The sequence below is a fragment of the Balaenoptera acutorostrata genome, chromosome 4 (assembly GCF_949987535.1).
Source record: "Balaenoptera acutorostrata chromosome 4, mBalAcu1.1, whole genome shotgun sequence".
Taxonomy (NCBI): Eukaryota; Metazoa; Chordata; class Mammalia; order Artiodactyla; family Balaenopteridae; genus Balaenoptera; species Balaenoptera acutorostrata.
In genome coordinates, this window is record NC_080067.1 from 46,294,163 (window position 1) to 46,311,253 (window position 17,091).

The window sequence follows — 17,091 nt, forward strand, 5'->3', positions numbered from 1 at the left end:
TTTAATCTAGAATATGGATCTTACAGTTTGTGTTACTGTTTGGGGAGTTATGAGTGATTTCTTGAGCAAAACTCTAGGCAGTATTTACTGAAACAAGAAGCAGTTTTATGTGTTGCTAAATCTTAACTAAAGTGTAATTTCTATTTTTTATAGTTGAGTGGTTCTTTTTTTTTTTTTAGAGAGAAAAAAACATTGGACCTTTGTTAATATGCTTTTATTTTCTTAGGAAAACAGAACTGATCAGGTAGTGGGGGACTTTATTCCTCTATATTGCCAGGATTTTTCAGACTTTTGAGGAGCCTGGAAAAAATTACTTCTTATTTGACTCAAGTCCCGGAATGGTAAGAGATTAAAAGCATAGCTGTTGATAATAATCTGACTGAGAAAGATGAGCCACCAGTTTTTCTTTTAACTTAGTTTTTTTTTTTTAAGCTTAGTTTTGACTAATTAATTGGAGAAATACTCATAATTCATGTGTACAAATCATTGATTATTGGTAAGTATCTATTTGTATTGCCACCAGGTAAACATCCATAGATTTTTTAAAACTTTTTTCACTTGCTTTTTTTTTTATTTTTAAAATTTATTTATTTATTTATTTTTGGCTGCGTTGGGTCTTTGTTGCTGTGCGTGGGCTTTCTCTAGTTGCAGCGAGCAGGGCCTACCCTTCACTGCGGTGTGCGGGCTTCTCATTGCGGTGGCCTCTCTTTGTTATGGAGCACAGGTTCTAGGCGCATGGGCTTCAGTAGTTGTGGCTCGCGGGCTCTAGAGCACAGGCTCAGTAGTTCTGGCACATAGGCTTTAGTAGTTGTGGCTCACGGTCTCAGTAGTTGTGGCTCACGGGTCCTAGAGCGCAGGCTCAGTAGTTGTGGCACACAGGCTTAGTTGCTCCACGGCATGTGGGATCTTCCTGGACCAGGGCACAAACCCGTGTCCCCTGCACTGGCAGGCGGATTCTTAACCACTGTGCCACCAGGGAAGCCTCCTTCACTTGCTTTTTATTTGGACCTAAATATTGAAAAAATGAAAGGATACGTATACTCTTCATTTTTAATTTTTAAAAAGTAAACAGCACAGAAGGAGCCACTTAAACCAAATAGTCGAGGAGACTGATCATATGACTTAGAGCAGTGTTTCTTAAACAGAGAGTTCCCCAGATCTAGATGTTAGTAAGTATTCTTTAAAACAAAACAAACGAACACAAAAACTTTCCTTGGTCTACAAGTTTAGAACTTGGTGGGTGCGGGGAGTGGGAACTTTGAGACAGTGTTAAGCAGAACACTATTTGGAAACTTGAAATCAGTGAATTGAGAAGAGTCACTATCCCTCTTCAATTTAAAAATTTTGTATTCGGCTTCCCTGGTGGCGCAGTGGTTGAGAATCTGCCTGCCAATGCAGGGGACACGGGTTCAAGCCCTGGTCTGGGAAGATCCCACATGCCGCGGAGCAACTGGCCCCGTGAGCCACAACTACTGAGCCTGCGCGTCTGGAGCCTGTGCTCTGCAACAAGGGAGGCCGCGATAGTGAGAGGCCCGCGCACCACGATGAAGAGTGGCCCCCACTTGCCACAACTAGAGAAAGCCCTCGCACAGAAACGAAGACCCAACACAGCCATAAATAAATAAATAAATAAAATTTTTAAAAAAATTTCTATTAATAGCACCAGTTTGTAAGTACAGTGACTTACAAATGGGTGGTATTTCAAAAGTTTGCTTGAAGATTAGTTCTTTGAAACGTGTGCATAAAAGCATGGTCATGACTAGTGAGTAGGTGTTCAAGTTAACCCACAAGGGCTTATTTAATCTATAAAGTACTTATATGAATGTCATAGAACCTAGTGACAATATGTGGCAATAGTTCTATGAGGAAAATGCTGTATTTGGAGTTACAACTTTGGTTGCGAGGAGCACTTTTTTTTTTTTTAATTCATTTATTTATTTATTTATTTATTTTTGGCTGTGTTGGGTCTTCGTTTCTGTGCGAGGGCTTTCTTTGGTTGTGGCGAGCGGGGGCCACTCTTCATCGCGGTCGCGGGCCTCTCACTGTCGCGGCCTCTCTTGTTGTGGAGCACAGGCTCCAGACGCGCACGCCCAGTAGTTGTGGCTCACGGGCCCAGTTGCTCCGCGGCATGTGGGATCCTCCCAGACCAGGGCTCGAACCCGTGTCCCCTGCATTGGCAGGCAGATTCTCAACCACTGCGCCACCAGGGAAGCCCAGGAGCACTTTTCTTGTCTTTGCCACCATGCACCAGGAACTGTGCTAGGTGAGGAAGTGACAAAGTACAGTGTTCCTTACATGTAAAATTCCATGTATCAGAGATTCTGCAAATTCATATCTTACCTAATGTTATGGGAACCTGGGCTAGCTCTCACTAGTCAGGCTCCCATGGCTTCTAGTAGCCCAAACTGGTAAAGAGGAATGTTAGGATTCTAGGGGCTGAGAAATAAGGAACTGGGCCCAACCACTTGCCCCAGTAGTTCTCACTTCAGGCAAGCTCCCTACCCCATCTTTTTTTTTTTCTTCTTTACTTTTTATTTTTTAATAATTACAGATTCACAGGCATTGCCAAAAAAAAAAATGTACAAGGACATTCTATATATCCTTTACTCTGCTCCATCTCCTCCCATGGTAGCATCTTGAGTAATTATAGTACACTATCAAAACCAGAAAATTGATGTTGATATAATCCATAGAGCTTATGCATAGGGGACGGGAGTCATTAGAATGTAGACTATATGAAAGTATCAGGGGGTGTCTATATACTGGAGCCTCTTATAACCCTATGCTTGTTGAGAATTTTATAATGACAACAATAATAATTGCTACTGGGAATTCCCTGGTGGTCCAGTGTTTAGGACTTGGCGCTTTCACTGCCAAGGGCCCAAGTTGGGGAACTAAGATTCCATAAGCCATGCAGCGAGGCCAAAAAAAATTTTAAAAATAGTAATAATAATAACAATTGCTACCAAATATTTAATATCTACCATATTCTAGGTCTAGGTATTCTATCTATGTGATGTATTTTATTATCATTGTTGTTATTTGTATTTCTATTATAAACATAATTATTGAGCAATTATGGGGCAGGCAGTCTTCTAAGCCATTGATAATATTGACTCATTGAATCCTCACAACAACCCTATGAAGAAAGTATATTATTACTCACTTTACAGATGAGAAATCTGAAACACAGAGAGGTTTAGTAATTTTCCCAAGATCACAGTCAATAGAAGAGCTGGCATTTGAACTGGGTCTGACACCAGAGTCAGCACTCCTGATTACCATCTAGGTACATAGACTTCAGAGTTCATAGTAACCTCTCAAGGTAGATATTATTGTTTCTATTTTCTGTGTGAGGAACCTGAGGTTAGAAAGGCTAAGCAACTCGCTCAAGATCCTATACAACTAACAAGTACTGGAGCCCCAGTTTGATTCCAGGCCTGACCAGCTGCAAACCCCCACTATTTATAGTTGGCCATTGTTATGGACTGAATGTTTGTGCCCCTGCAAAATTCATGAAACCTCATCCCCAATGTGACAGTGTTTGGAGGTAGGGCCTTTGGGGGTGATTAGGTCATGAGGAATGGGATTAGTTCCCCTATAAAAGAGGCCCCAGGGAGCTCTCTCATCCCTTCCGCCAAATGAGATTACAGTGAGAAGACTATGGTCTATGAGGAAGCAGCTTCTCACTAGACACTGAATTGGCCATCACCTTGATCTTGGACTTCCCAGCTTCCAGAACTGTGAGAAATAAATTTCTGTTGTTTATAAGCCACCCAGTCTATGACATTTTGTTATAGTAGCCTGAACAGACAAAAAAACCATTTTGCCTCCCTGGTTTTTTTTTTTTTTTTTTGGCCTCAGATTGAACCCAGGCCCTCAGCAGTGAAAGCACAGAGTCCTAACCACTGGATTACCAGGGAATTCCCACCTCGCTGGTTTTTAACAAAAATCTCTGCCAGACCACAATGATATTGTGATTTAAAAAATATATATTTGGTCTTCCTCCACAGTTTTGGCACATAATTCCTAAAACCTTTGTAGTTTCCTAAACAATAAGGGTCATAGGGATACCTTTCCTTCTCAGCTTGTGAAATAGCTCCAGAATGAAATGGGCATCCTTTCAACCACCTCTGAGTTTATGTTAATATGATGACTTCTGGAAAGCTCCTAAGGATAGGGACCTCTGGTGAGGGGAGGGTGACTGGAGATTGAAGCAGTGGCTAATGAAGCCTCCATAAAAACCCCAGACCAACTGGTTTGAAGAGCTTCCATGTTGGTGAATACATGGAGGTGCTGAGAGGGCAGCGAGCCTAGACAGGGCATGGAAGCTGAGCCCTTTCCCCATACTGAGCCCTATGCATCTCTTCCACCTGGCTGTTCCTGAGTTATATTCTTTTATAATAAACTGGAAATCCAGTAAATAAACTGTTTTCTTGAGTTCTGTGAGCTGCTCTAGGAAATTAATCAAGCCCCAGGAGGGGGTTATATGAACCCCCAATTTACTGCTTATAGGTCAGAAGCACAGGTAACACCTTGAACTTGCAACTGGTGACTGATGTCAGGGGGTGGGGCTCAGTCCCACAAGACTTTAACCTGTTGGATCTGACACTATCTCCAGGTAGTGTCAGAACTCAGTTTAAATGTAGGTCACCCAGCTGGTGTGGCAGAGTTGTTTGGTGTGGGAAAAAAACCCACACATTTGCTGATCCGAAGTGAGAGTAGTGCTGTGAGTCGACAGAAAACAGAAGAGTATTTTTTTCCTAAACAGGCTCTAAAGAGGTCTAAGTCTGAAATGCCTGAAGCAGTGGTTGTCAAACCTTAGAGTGTTTTAGAACCACTTGCAAGACTTAAAACCCCAATTGGTGGACTCCATCCGCAGAGTTTGTGATTCAGTAGGTCTGGGATAGCATCTAAAGATTTGAATTTCTAACAAGTGCTCACTTGATGCTGCTTGTACTGGTTCCTGGAACATACTTTGAGAACTACTAGATCTGGCCTGCCATCCCATTTAAGGTGGTTTCAGCCTAAGGTAAGGATAGAGTTAAATAAGTATAATTAAGCATCACAGTAATAGATGATGATATGTCATGTAAATTTTCAAAGTACTGCAAATATAAAATAACGGTTATATGACTCTTACTCAAAAAATGTACCACATAATTAATGTTTCAAGGATAGAATTTACAGGTCAGTAATATCCAATTCCATTTTACTTTCTGAATAGATTGATGTAATACTTTCCTGGGTCCCCTTTCTGCCTCCAGTTTTTCCCTTGAGTTTTCTCGAATACCATTGATGACATTCTTCTCAAAGACTAGCTCCATTGAGCCTGTAAAGTCTATTCTGAGTTCCTTGCTGTTAGGTTAAACCTCATATCCTCTGCCACTTGCCTAGCTCCTTGAAGGCTCAGGCCTGTCCCAGCTCTTGAGTCAATCTGCAAAGAGGCAGAGCATGTCTCCATTAACTGTTCGTCCTCGACTCCTGAATTCTAGCCTGTTTGCCAGGTTTTCCTCTATAGCCGCCTCCTCGGGGCCACACCCTCGCAGGTCCAGTCAGGAATGGGTTCTCCTGCCACATCTTGACTGGTCTCCTAGAATGGTCTCTGATACCAACAAACAAAACAGAAATGCAGAGTTAATTTTATTTTTAGTCACCCTGTTCAAGGGGATTCCTTCACAATCAAAACAATGAAAAAAGGAAAACTTGTTAATTCTTAATCCTTTCTCATTTCTCTTAATGGTGCTACTCTACTCAGTTTCTTGAGCTGAAAACATTAAGTGTTACTGATTCTTCATCCTTTTCTCCTGCCATTCCATGTCCAATCAAGAACAGATGGTATTGAATTAATAGGATATCTTCATGGTGTCTCTCTCATTTGCCTCCTTTCCCATCTCCCTGTGACCATCTTCTGCCCTGTTCAAGACCTGTAAGAATTGTTTCATATTCATGATGTCTCAGAGTTGGAAAAGAGCACACGTGTTAACTAGTTCAACCACCTACTTTGTGCTTGAATTCTCACTTCAACATTCTCATCAAGGGCAACACATTCATTAATGGGGAATTCAATATTTCTTAAATCATAACCCATTCAGTCTTCAGAGGATATCATTAGAAATTTCTTCATGTCAAACACATGTGTGTATATAATATCATTTAAAAGAAAAAGTCATTGTAATATTTAAGATCAAAGCAGTTAAATATCTATAGACAAAAAAAGGGCAGATGCATTAATGGAGCTCTTTTTTTTTTTTAATTTGTGAAAATGATAGATTCCCGCCTTCAGTAATGTCTTACACCTGGATTATGGGTCCTTTTTTGAAATTTGAGAATAGTAGTGCTAGTCAGACGGGTGAAAATTAATTTTCATGAATACGAGTGATTTTAATAACTTTAATGAAGACAGAACTGATGCCCTAAAACAATTGACTGCCTTGGAGAATCACATACAAGTAGAACTCTGATGTATTTATTAGTTGTTTTTCCCTATTACTGAGCATAAATTAGATGTGACACATGGTACCATGTATACACATATAATTCTAGAAAATGAATTTAAAAATAGTACAAGATTGAACACATTCAAGACATAGAAATTAGCCTTGAAATACATAACACCTCATAGGATTTATCAGCTTTCTATTTATAGTTCTGTCACTATGTTATACAAAACCCTGAAGTCTCTTGGAGAACTTCTCTAATAGTTTCAACAAATTTTCCAGATGCCTACAGAGTCAAAGGTCTGGAACTCCTGGTGTGTCAGTTAGACTTAGTTACCTTATGATGGACTTCAAAATAAAATCTTTAACAAATCTTTTAATGTTTTTCTCACCTCTTCCCCACTTGGTTGAACCCTGGAAATCCTTGTCCTTTCACCTACATGCTTATCCCAACACTCACTCATTAGGCCCTATAAAAACTATTAAGAATCAGGGCCTGGTTAGTGTTAGACCATCTTATTTAAAGCCTGTTAGATATTAGAATGTCTTATCCTCTTGCCTTTTTGGCTACATCCCTAGGATCTGCCGAATCAAACCTTGATGTTCTACATGGCAGAACATAAGCTACCATGCTGATCCCAAATTAGACTTCCCAGGTTTTTAGCTCTACTTATAAAGAGAAGTATCAGAGGAGCATTTAGCTTGTAGACAGTCAACTAATGACTAGCAATACTATTATTTGGTTAATTCAAGTCTATCACAGAACCATTAGAGGGACTTCCCTGGTGGCACAGTGGTTGAGAATCTGCCTGCCAATGCAGGGGACACGGGTTCGATCCCCGGTCTGGGAAGATCCCACATGCTGTGGAGCAACTAGGTCCGTGAGCCACAACTACTGAGCCTGAGCGCCACAACTACTGAGCCTGAGCGCCACAACTACTGAGACCATGCACCACAACTACTGAAGCCTGCGTGCCTTAGGGCCTGCGCACTGCAACTACTAAGCCCACGTGCTGCAACTACTGAAGCACGCGCACCTAGAGCCTGTGCTCCACAACAAGAAAAGCCACCACAAGGAGAAGCCTGTGCACTGCAACAAAGAGTAGCCCCCGCTTGCTGCAACTAGAGAAAGCCCGCACGCAGCAATGAATACCCAATGCAGCAAAAAAAAAAAAAAGAACAATTAGAGCAGTAGAAAAATATTTATGGATACCCAGATGGCCTAGAAGAGCTATTTAATTTCTAGAGATAGGAAATTCGTGTTTATATTTTTTGTTCTTTTTTTTCTTCTACTTGCCACATGAAAAGAAGAAAAAAATCACTCATCATTTATCTGTCCTGATAGTCATTAAAGTGGAACCTCTTTAAAAGTAATTCAAATTTGCCACAGACATTTCTCTTGAGAGATGCACATCTCTCTCTCCTCATTGAATCTCTGGCAGTCCTCTTGGAGGCACTCTTGTGGCATGCAAAGTGATCTAAAGGGTACACTGGCAAATTGTTAATCTTGGCACCCTTAACATGCTAGCTCCTTTTAGGAATAATTTAAACACACTCTGAATTGCCCTTATCACAAAGTATTGCCCTGATTATTATACCCAAAATAACAAAGAGGTGGATGGAGTGGATAGACAACATGTATATTTCCACCCACCCTTCCATACACTACCACTTAGTGTAGTGTATATCTTAGCATATACTTTGTAGTGTAATGTATAGTATAGTGCAGTATATATCTAAGTGTATAGTACAGTGTATATGTAGGGCCAGCTTCATGGACATGTGACCTATATAGTCACATTGGGCTCTGCACTTAGAAGGGCCCCACATTTGCCTTAATGATCGCTGTCACTATCTTGAAATTCTTAATTTTTTTTATCGAGAGGCTCCCCCTTTTCATTTTGCACTGGGACTTGCAAATTGCATAGTCTGCCATGGATAATGCAATGTATACACTTCTAACTCTCTACCTACCCAAAATTCTTTTTGGCATATGTTTCCTCACTCTTTAAAAATAAATGCCTATGTAATATCTCTACTTTAAATGTAAATAAGTAATGCAAATATACATAGGATCATATTATACATACTATTCTGCAACCTACTTTTTATTTAATATATTAGAGCTATTGCTCCCTGTCAGTTATCTCATACTTTGTGATGGCTGAAGAATGTTTTCTTGTATGGATAAACCATTATTTATTTAATCTCCTACTGATGTCTCCTGTTCTTTACTGTGACAGAGTGAACATCCTTGAATATACATCTTTGTTCACTTACCCCACTATTTCCTTAGGATAAATTTCTAGAAGTAAAATTGCTGAGTCAAAGGGTATGAACATTTAAAATGTGACACATACTACCCGATTGCTCCTTAAAAAAGATTATACCAGATTATACCAATCTAAATCCCACCAACAGATTACAAGCACCATCGTTGCCCCACATGCTAGCTGAGCATAATAACTCAACTTCATCTCTGCCAATCTGATAGTGCCTGCTATTTCTAATGACCTTAGCCTGAGTTATTAGCTCACTAGGATATCACTGATTCAGCTAATATGGAATGGCAGTTTACTGACTCAAACATCAGCGCACCTATCAAAGTGAATACTTCTGGGGAGTGACTTTGTTCTGGAATCCTAGTCAAGATATTTGAGGCATTCTAAGCCCCCAACTTTTCTATTAAAATAAGGTTTTTGTTTCCACATGCAACATTCAGGGATACTGTAAATGCTCAAAGTGCCCCTACCAACATTAATCTTACTATCTTTCTTCCCTTAACCCCCCAACTTTTAAAAATCCTTTTTATTTTGAAACAGTTTCAGACTTTCACTAAGTTGTAAGAGAACAGTACAAAAAATTCCCCTATACCCTTCACTCAGAGTCCCCAAATGTTAACATTTTACCACATTTGCTTTCACATCCTCTCTTTTTTCTGAACTCTTCAAAACTAAGTTGCAGGCATGATGCCTCTTTCCCCAAATGTTTTGTGTTCATTCTTTTATACAATCACAGCGTGATTATCTAAATCAGGAAAATTGATACAATATTGCTCTCTATAGACATTATTTAAATTTCATCAATTCCCAATAATTATAGAAAAAGAAGAAAACATTTTTTCTGGTCCAGGATTCAAACCAGGACCACACATTGCATTTAGTTGTCATGAGTTCCTCCACACACACTTTTTTGGGGTCATATTTTTGCAGATAAATCCTAGGTTGATGTAGAAAAATGCTTTTTGGCAACTTGAATTCCAAAAATCTGGTTGATTAGCCTTTTTTGTATTCATAAGTTTTAAAACAAAGTTGCTTAAAAGGGAAAACATACAATCCAACAGGTTAAAGAAATGGCACACTCTTACTATAGATCATACAAATTTTCAGCAGTAAATCATAAGCTATAAAAAATGAAAACTTCAGAAACCTTTAAAAAAATGCTCTGGAGTTTTAAGAAAAGTTTTTCCAGGGCCATTCTAAAAAGATTGTTTGCCACTTTTGCTCAAGTACCAGGTGTTGAGAAGTCCTATTTGATTATATACAAATAAAGTTACCTTCAAGTTTCTAGAGAGCCTAGGGAAGAAAAAAATGAAAAAAAATATAATAAGAAATGACTCAACACCAAAGTAAGGGCATTTGTGTCCTTAGTAGGATGACATTGAGCAGTTTTCCTTTCTCTTGAATCTTTTATTAATAACCAAAATGGTGTGAGGTATGTTGAGTGGGTAAATTAAAGCTTTAACTATGGCTAGCCCATGAATAATCTCCCTGAGGCACTGGGGATTTTGGATAGTTGTGCTCGGATGACCTCAGAGCTTCTACAACTTAAAGATGAGTTCGTAAAGAAGGAGCAGATGGATATTTTACTTATTAACCAAACATTCAAAAAGTGATCCCTGGGTGTCAATGTGTTAACCACCTTGAATGAAAACTGATCATCCTATTTTTTCATCTTATGAAAGGAGAAATGGAGGCACAGAAAGGTACAGCAATTTTTGTCCAAGGTCACACAGCTAGTAGGTGGCTAGGAAACTGAGGATCTCAAGGTAAGGCCCACAGGCCAGAGTGTTGTAATCCCATTAATTCTCAAAACTGACCCATTAGGGGCTTCCCTGGTGGCGCAGTGGTTAAGAATCCACCTGCCAATGCAGGGGACACAGGTTTGAGCCCTGGTCTGGGAAGATACCGCATGCTGCAGAGCAACTAAGCCCGTGCGCCACAACTACTGAGCCTGCGCTCTAGAGACCATGAGCCACAACTACTGAGCCTGCATGCCACAACTACTGAAGCCCGCGTGCCTAGAGCCCATGCTCCGCAACAAGAGATGCCACCGTGATGAGAAGCCCGCGCACTGCAACGAAGAGTAGCCCCCACTTGCCGCAACTAGAGAAAGCCCGCGCACAGCAACGAAGGCCAATGCAACCATAAATAAATAAATAAATAAACAAAAACAAAAACAAAAAAACTGATGCATTAGTTTTGCCTCAAGGCTGGGGCTTCACACTGAAGAGAAATGATTGGAAGCATAATCAAAATCTAGCAGGACAGGAACAGTCAAGAAAGAAAGAGAAAGTCTGCTAAATATAAGACATGACACCATAAAACTCCTAGTAGAGAACATAGGCAAAATATTCTCTGACATAAATTGTAGCAATATTTTCTTAGGTCAGTCTCCCAAGGCAAAAGAAATAAAAACAAAAATAAATTAATGGAACGGAACCAAACTTAAAAGCTTTTGCACAGCAAAGGAAACCATCAACAAAACAAAGACAACCTACTGAATGGGAGAAAACATTTGCAAATGATGCAACCGACAAGGGGCTAATATCCAAAATATACAAACATCTCATACAACTCGATATCAAAAAAACAAACAACCCAATCAAAAAATGGGCAGAAGACCTAAATAGACATTTCTCCAAAGAAGACATACAGATGGCCAACAGGCACATGAAAAGATGCTCCACATGTCTAACTATTAGAGAAATGCAAATCAAAACCACAATGAGGTGTCACTTCACACTGATCAGAATGGCCATCATCAAAAAGTCTACAAATAATAAATGCTGGAGAGTGTGTGGAGAAAAGGGAACCCTCCTACACTGTTGGTGGGAAAGTAAATTGGTGCAGTCACTATGGAAAACAGTATGGAGTTTCCTTAAAAAACTGAAAATAGAGCTATCATATGATCCCGCAATTCCCCTCTTGGGTATACATCCAGAAAAAAAATGAAAACTCTAATTTGAAAAGATACATGTATCCCAATGTTCATAGCAGCACTATTTACAATAGCCAAGACATGGAAGCAACCCAAGTGCCCCTTAACAGATGACTGGCTTAAGATGTGGTGTATATATACATACAATGGACTATCAGACATAAAAAAGATGAAATTTTGCCATTTGCAGCAATGTGGATGGACCTAGGGATTATTATACTTACTGAAGTAAGTCAGACAAAGACAAATACTCTATGATATCACTTATTTGTGGAATCTAGAAAATAATACAAATGAATCTATATGCAAAACAGAAACAGACTCACAGACATAGAAAACAAACATACAGTTACCAAAGGGGAAAGTGGGAGGAGGGATAAATTAGGAATTTGGCATTAACAGATACAAACTACTATACATAAAATAGATAAGCAACAAGGATTTACTATATAGCACAGGGAAATATATTCAATATCTTGTAATAAACTATAATGGAAAATAATCTGAAAAATATATATATATAACTGAATCAATTTACTGTATACCTGAAACTAACATAGTATTATAAATCAACTGTACTTCAATTAAAAAAAAAAAAGGAAAGAAAGAAAAAAAAGGTCTAGACTAATGTGGGAAAGGGGAACAATCAGGAAACATCTGAAAGCAAGCTGCCCTATTTTGAACAAAGTTATAAAAGTTATCTGAACAAAGCTTTCTTCTTAAAATTCAGTAAAACTAAATTCATATAAAAATGAGCAACAAGAAAATATCAAGATCTGATGCTATACAAAGTTATTATAAGGAAAAAGAATAAGGAGTAAAATAACATTCATACAGACATTAAAAGCACGTCAGAAAGACATACTCAATAAGCAGATCTGAAGTACTATATTGTTTCAAAATGAGGTAAAATACATTAAAAAATACATATATAAGAAATAAAAGAGCAAAATAAATTAGAATTCAAAAAGGAAGTGCTAGAACTCAAGAAAAAATTAGAAATTAAAATAGCAGAAGTTAGGTTCCCACTCTACAGCCTGGCTCCAGGGTTCGTGCATTGAGGATCACATTACAGACTTCCCGTGGCAGGTTTACTAATAAAGGTGTGGAATTTCTTTACAATTGACCCTTCAACAACATGGGTTTGAATTTCATGGGTCCATTTATACACGGATTTTTTTCAATAGTAAATAGTACAGTACTACCCCATCCATAGTTTGTTCAATTGGAGAATGCACAACTGCAGATACAGAGGAACGAATTAAATGGAGGGCTGACTATATGCAGGTTTTCAACTTTGCAGAGAGTTGGCACTCTTTACCCCAGTGTTATTCAAGTGCCGACTGTACTTTTCAAAGTGGCTTTAAAATAATTTAAAATAATAAATGTCGAGTGGTTTTAATAAAGATGACTATTTCAAATAAAATATGAAAATTTCACTTTATAATTTTGTGGCTGATTCAGTAGAGAATTATCATTTAAATCTCAGGCCTTATAGTTTCAATCCAAAGTCTGTGGTGCCTTACTACGTGGGATTTTCGTGAAAAGCGAATACAATTTTTTTGAAAGCCAAAACCATAAAAGTGAATTTAACAAGTGGCAGCAAATGTCACAATATATTATGGAGACATTGTATTTATGTAGAAACTCACCCAAAATGTATTAGAGCAATCTTTTGTAATGTCACATTGCATTATTATGAATTTGGAATTTTGCCATCATAAAGGTGTGAGGAATATACTTAAGGAAAGGGCGCTGTTAGCAGAGGAATTGAAAGGTAAACTCAGAACAATTATTCTCATGATGGGAGAGCATGTGTAATTTTAAAAAGTGTATTGAATATGACTACTGTTTTCCTAATACAATCCAAGAAAATTAAGCTTGATAAAATCTGTTCAGTTGATGGATGAGTTCTACTGTGAGAATGCACTGGAATGCAATGGGATAAAATCTGAGATGTACTGACAGAGACCCTGGCTTTTGTGCTTGTGTGTGAATGTGTCCACTAGAGTTGGATAGGTACTGACTTGATATATTCAAATCACCATGGTATATCTTCCAAACTATAGTACACAGGTCAAGCCTGTCCCACCCTTGCTGAAAACCACAAATATGAAATCTTAAGGCTAATTAGAGAGAAATTTGGACTATGTGCAAAGGCTGTGTATTTTAGTGTAGATCATCCTGGAAAACTTTCCTAACGCCTAAATTTTTTTTTTTTTTTTTTGCACAAAAACATCAGGCTAGATGAATGTTGAAACGTCTTAAAGGAAAAAGGATGGCTTTGTCAGCAAAGTATTTTTCTCCATAACTGGTTCCATATTTTTGAACCAACATAGAGCTGAAGGAGAAAGAAATCTTTTTTTTTTTTAAACCCGATTTTGATGAACAGAGAAGCCCTAGGTTCTGATTTTGACTTCTCCAAAGCAATTGCGGACTTGAACTTTGGAGCCCTAAGTGGGCCTACCTCACCAAGAAAGGAAATGGAGGTGATCTAGGTCTCTTTGCCCACTATTCTTTAATAAGTTAACTTACTAGTACAACTGAGCCACAGATGAGCACAGATAACATTAGCTAATTTATCTGGGGCTCATTTCCAGGGTGAATTTGGACCCTGGACCCCAGATGACTTCAACTTGCTTTGCTTCCTATCACCTTAACGTCAGTGCCTCACACAGCCAGGCAGTCCTTTCTTACCCAGTGACTGAATCTGTCAATACTTGTCCAGATTCTCAGCCTTTTTTTTTTTTTTTCAATGCATTTCCTCTGCTTACGGCACATTGATTGGAGCTTGAGGTTAAGAAATAAAAGACAATCCAACTCAATTCATCTCAGCTCGTTTCATTTCCTATGAGCAGCTTCAACAAAAAGTTGTTGGGATTGGGATCAAAACATTTGCTAAAAAGAGCCTTGAATTTTGAAGAGTTCAGCTTATTTTTGGTATCATGATCCTGGGAATACAGAGAATTAACTTGTTCCGATTGACTATGTAGAGGTTCAGCTTTGTTTTTTACATAATATAATAGAGAATTTCATAGTAAGAATATCAGTAAGTTCTATGGAACTTTGGGGAAAGCAGAGATTGAACAGCAACAACAACTATTGCGTAGTTTTTTAAAAGGCAGCTAACTTGAAAAAAATTGCGGCTTTGCGGTTATCGTAAGATAATACATGCATGTGGTAAAAATACGTAAAGAAAATCAAACCTTAGGAGTTTATCCAGTAATAAACCAAATCTTCCTCCCAGATCTGCTCCCCAATCTTTGTTTCTCTCTGAAAAACACAACAGTTTCTGAAGCTAAAGTTGAAGAGCAGGTGGTGAATTAATCCTTTTGCAACTCAATCTTAGTCTTTAAGGACCAAAAAAAAACCATGTTGGGCTATAGCTTCAGCACTGTTGGAAAGAACCACACAGCACCGGTTTCCTAAGAGTCATCATTGGTGGTGTTTACATGTAAAGTGGCTACAATCCAAGGTTTATAAATGATTGCACAATAAAAATTAGAGTGCCCTGTTGTGGATCACTGAATAGGTACCAGGTAGGTTACAATTTAACCATGCTAAAGAAACCAAACTATGGAAACAAATGGTAATAAATGAATCATTCATCAGAGATTTGAATCAATTTCCTTTTAATTTATATTTTATGAAATATTCTTCCTCCCTCAATATCACAGAATTTGAATGACTGTTTAAAGTAATTATTATCTTTGATAGAAGTTTCCAAAGAGACAGATGTATTACAAAATAAGTCCACTTTCTATTTTTATAAACCAGTTGTAAGTGTGTAACTTTGTATGCACTGCTGTCTGATTTTTTTTCACATAAAAAATTGTCTCTTTATGGTCAATGCCTGTTTGTTTTTGATATCCGAATACTACATTTCTAAAATCATGGTGAATGGAGTCTCTGTTTACAGTTCATTGCTTTAAGCTGCTATCCTAGAGAAACACAGTATAGATATTTTCTATAAACCAGTTATTTATGTTCTAGATTTTTTTTTTTTTGGTTGTATTTTGATAGCTCAGAACCTAGTATTTCATTAGTGTGATCTGAGCTATTTTCTTCCAATGCATTTATCTTAACACTTATCTATATTGAATTCACTTATCATATTTCTGCATTTTTTTTACATTCCACACAATAAACGTTCATTTCTTTACCCAGCAAACATTCATTGAACATCCACTATGGCTCAAAGTTGAATAAGACACAGTGCTGTTTCTAGCAGCCTCACAATGTTTGACTTGAGAGGCCAACCAACATGGAAAAGCAAAACACACTTGAACAAATCAATTTTATGAAATGTTAACACAGAAAATACTTTCACAATATGGGCATCACTTGGCAGTGACACATTATAATAATGTTGGCAGAATAAGCTTTATTCTCACTTAGAGAAACGGTCTCCTGCTATCCTCAGGTAGTTGGACGAGAGCTCAGAAATGTTCTTTTATATTCAGAAGAGAAATGTTTGGTCATTCATGATTTTAATTTGTGTTCTACAAACTCTGAAAGAGTTGTTTGGTCCTAGTTCCAAAGGTTTTACTTTCTGGGAGCTACTATATCAGCAAGGGTAAGATTGGTCAACTGGGGGGTGCTCAGTCTGCTTAGAACTAACTTGCTAGAGTTGATTATGGGATATTGCCAACCTAAGATAATGTCATTAGCATTTCCATTCAGAAATAAGTTGTTCAAAATCCAAAGGTTGTTCTGTAACATCTTGGTCTGCTTCTGCAGCATATAAATATTCTACCTCCTAACTCTTAAGGCATATTTTATTTTGAAAAGGAAAAATCATGTGGCTCAGTTCTTACCTAATCATTACAATCTTATTATTATTATTATTATTATTATTATTATTATTATTATTATTATTATTACCATCATTGGTGAAGGGAATATCTCACATCTTTTAACTGAAGCCTTTTCAACTTCTCCCCAAATCTATGCCCATCTTGGCGTTCCTTTTATCAGTAAATGGTAACTTTGTCCACCCAGTTGCTCATGCCTGAAACGTGGTTGTCATGCTTGAAAACTCCATCTCCCTGTGAAGGGTACTTCACGTCCAATAAGTGATCTTTCTACCTTCAAAATATGTGTTGAGGGCTTCCCTGGTGGCGCAGCGGTTGAGAGTCTGCCTGCCAATGCAGGGGACACGGGTTCGATCCCTGGTCTGGGAGGATCCCACATGCCGCAGAGCAACTAGGCCCGTGAGCCACAACTACTGAGCCTGCGCGTCTGGAGCCTGTGCTCTGCAACAAGAGAGGTCGCGATAGTGAGAGGCCCACGCGTCGCTATGAAGAGTGGCCCCCGCTTGCCGCAACTATAGAAAGCCCTTGCACGGAGACGAAGACCCAACACAGCCAAAAATAAAAAATAAATAAATAAACAAATCCTTAAAAATAAAATAAAAGGTAAAAATAAAGCC

The 17,091-nt window shown here is 38.4% G+C and overlaps 1 protein-coding gene across 1 annotated transcript in view; it reads right to left on the reverse strand.

Annotated features, from left to right (window-relative positions):
* Positions 1-17,091, reverse strand: part of KPNA4 (karyopherin subunit alpha 4) — a 158,588-nt gene that overhangs the window by 59,030 nt on the left and 82,467 nt on the right. The window lies entirely within an intron of this gene.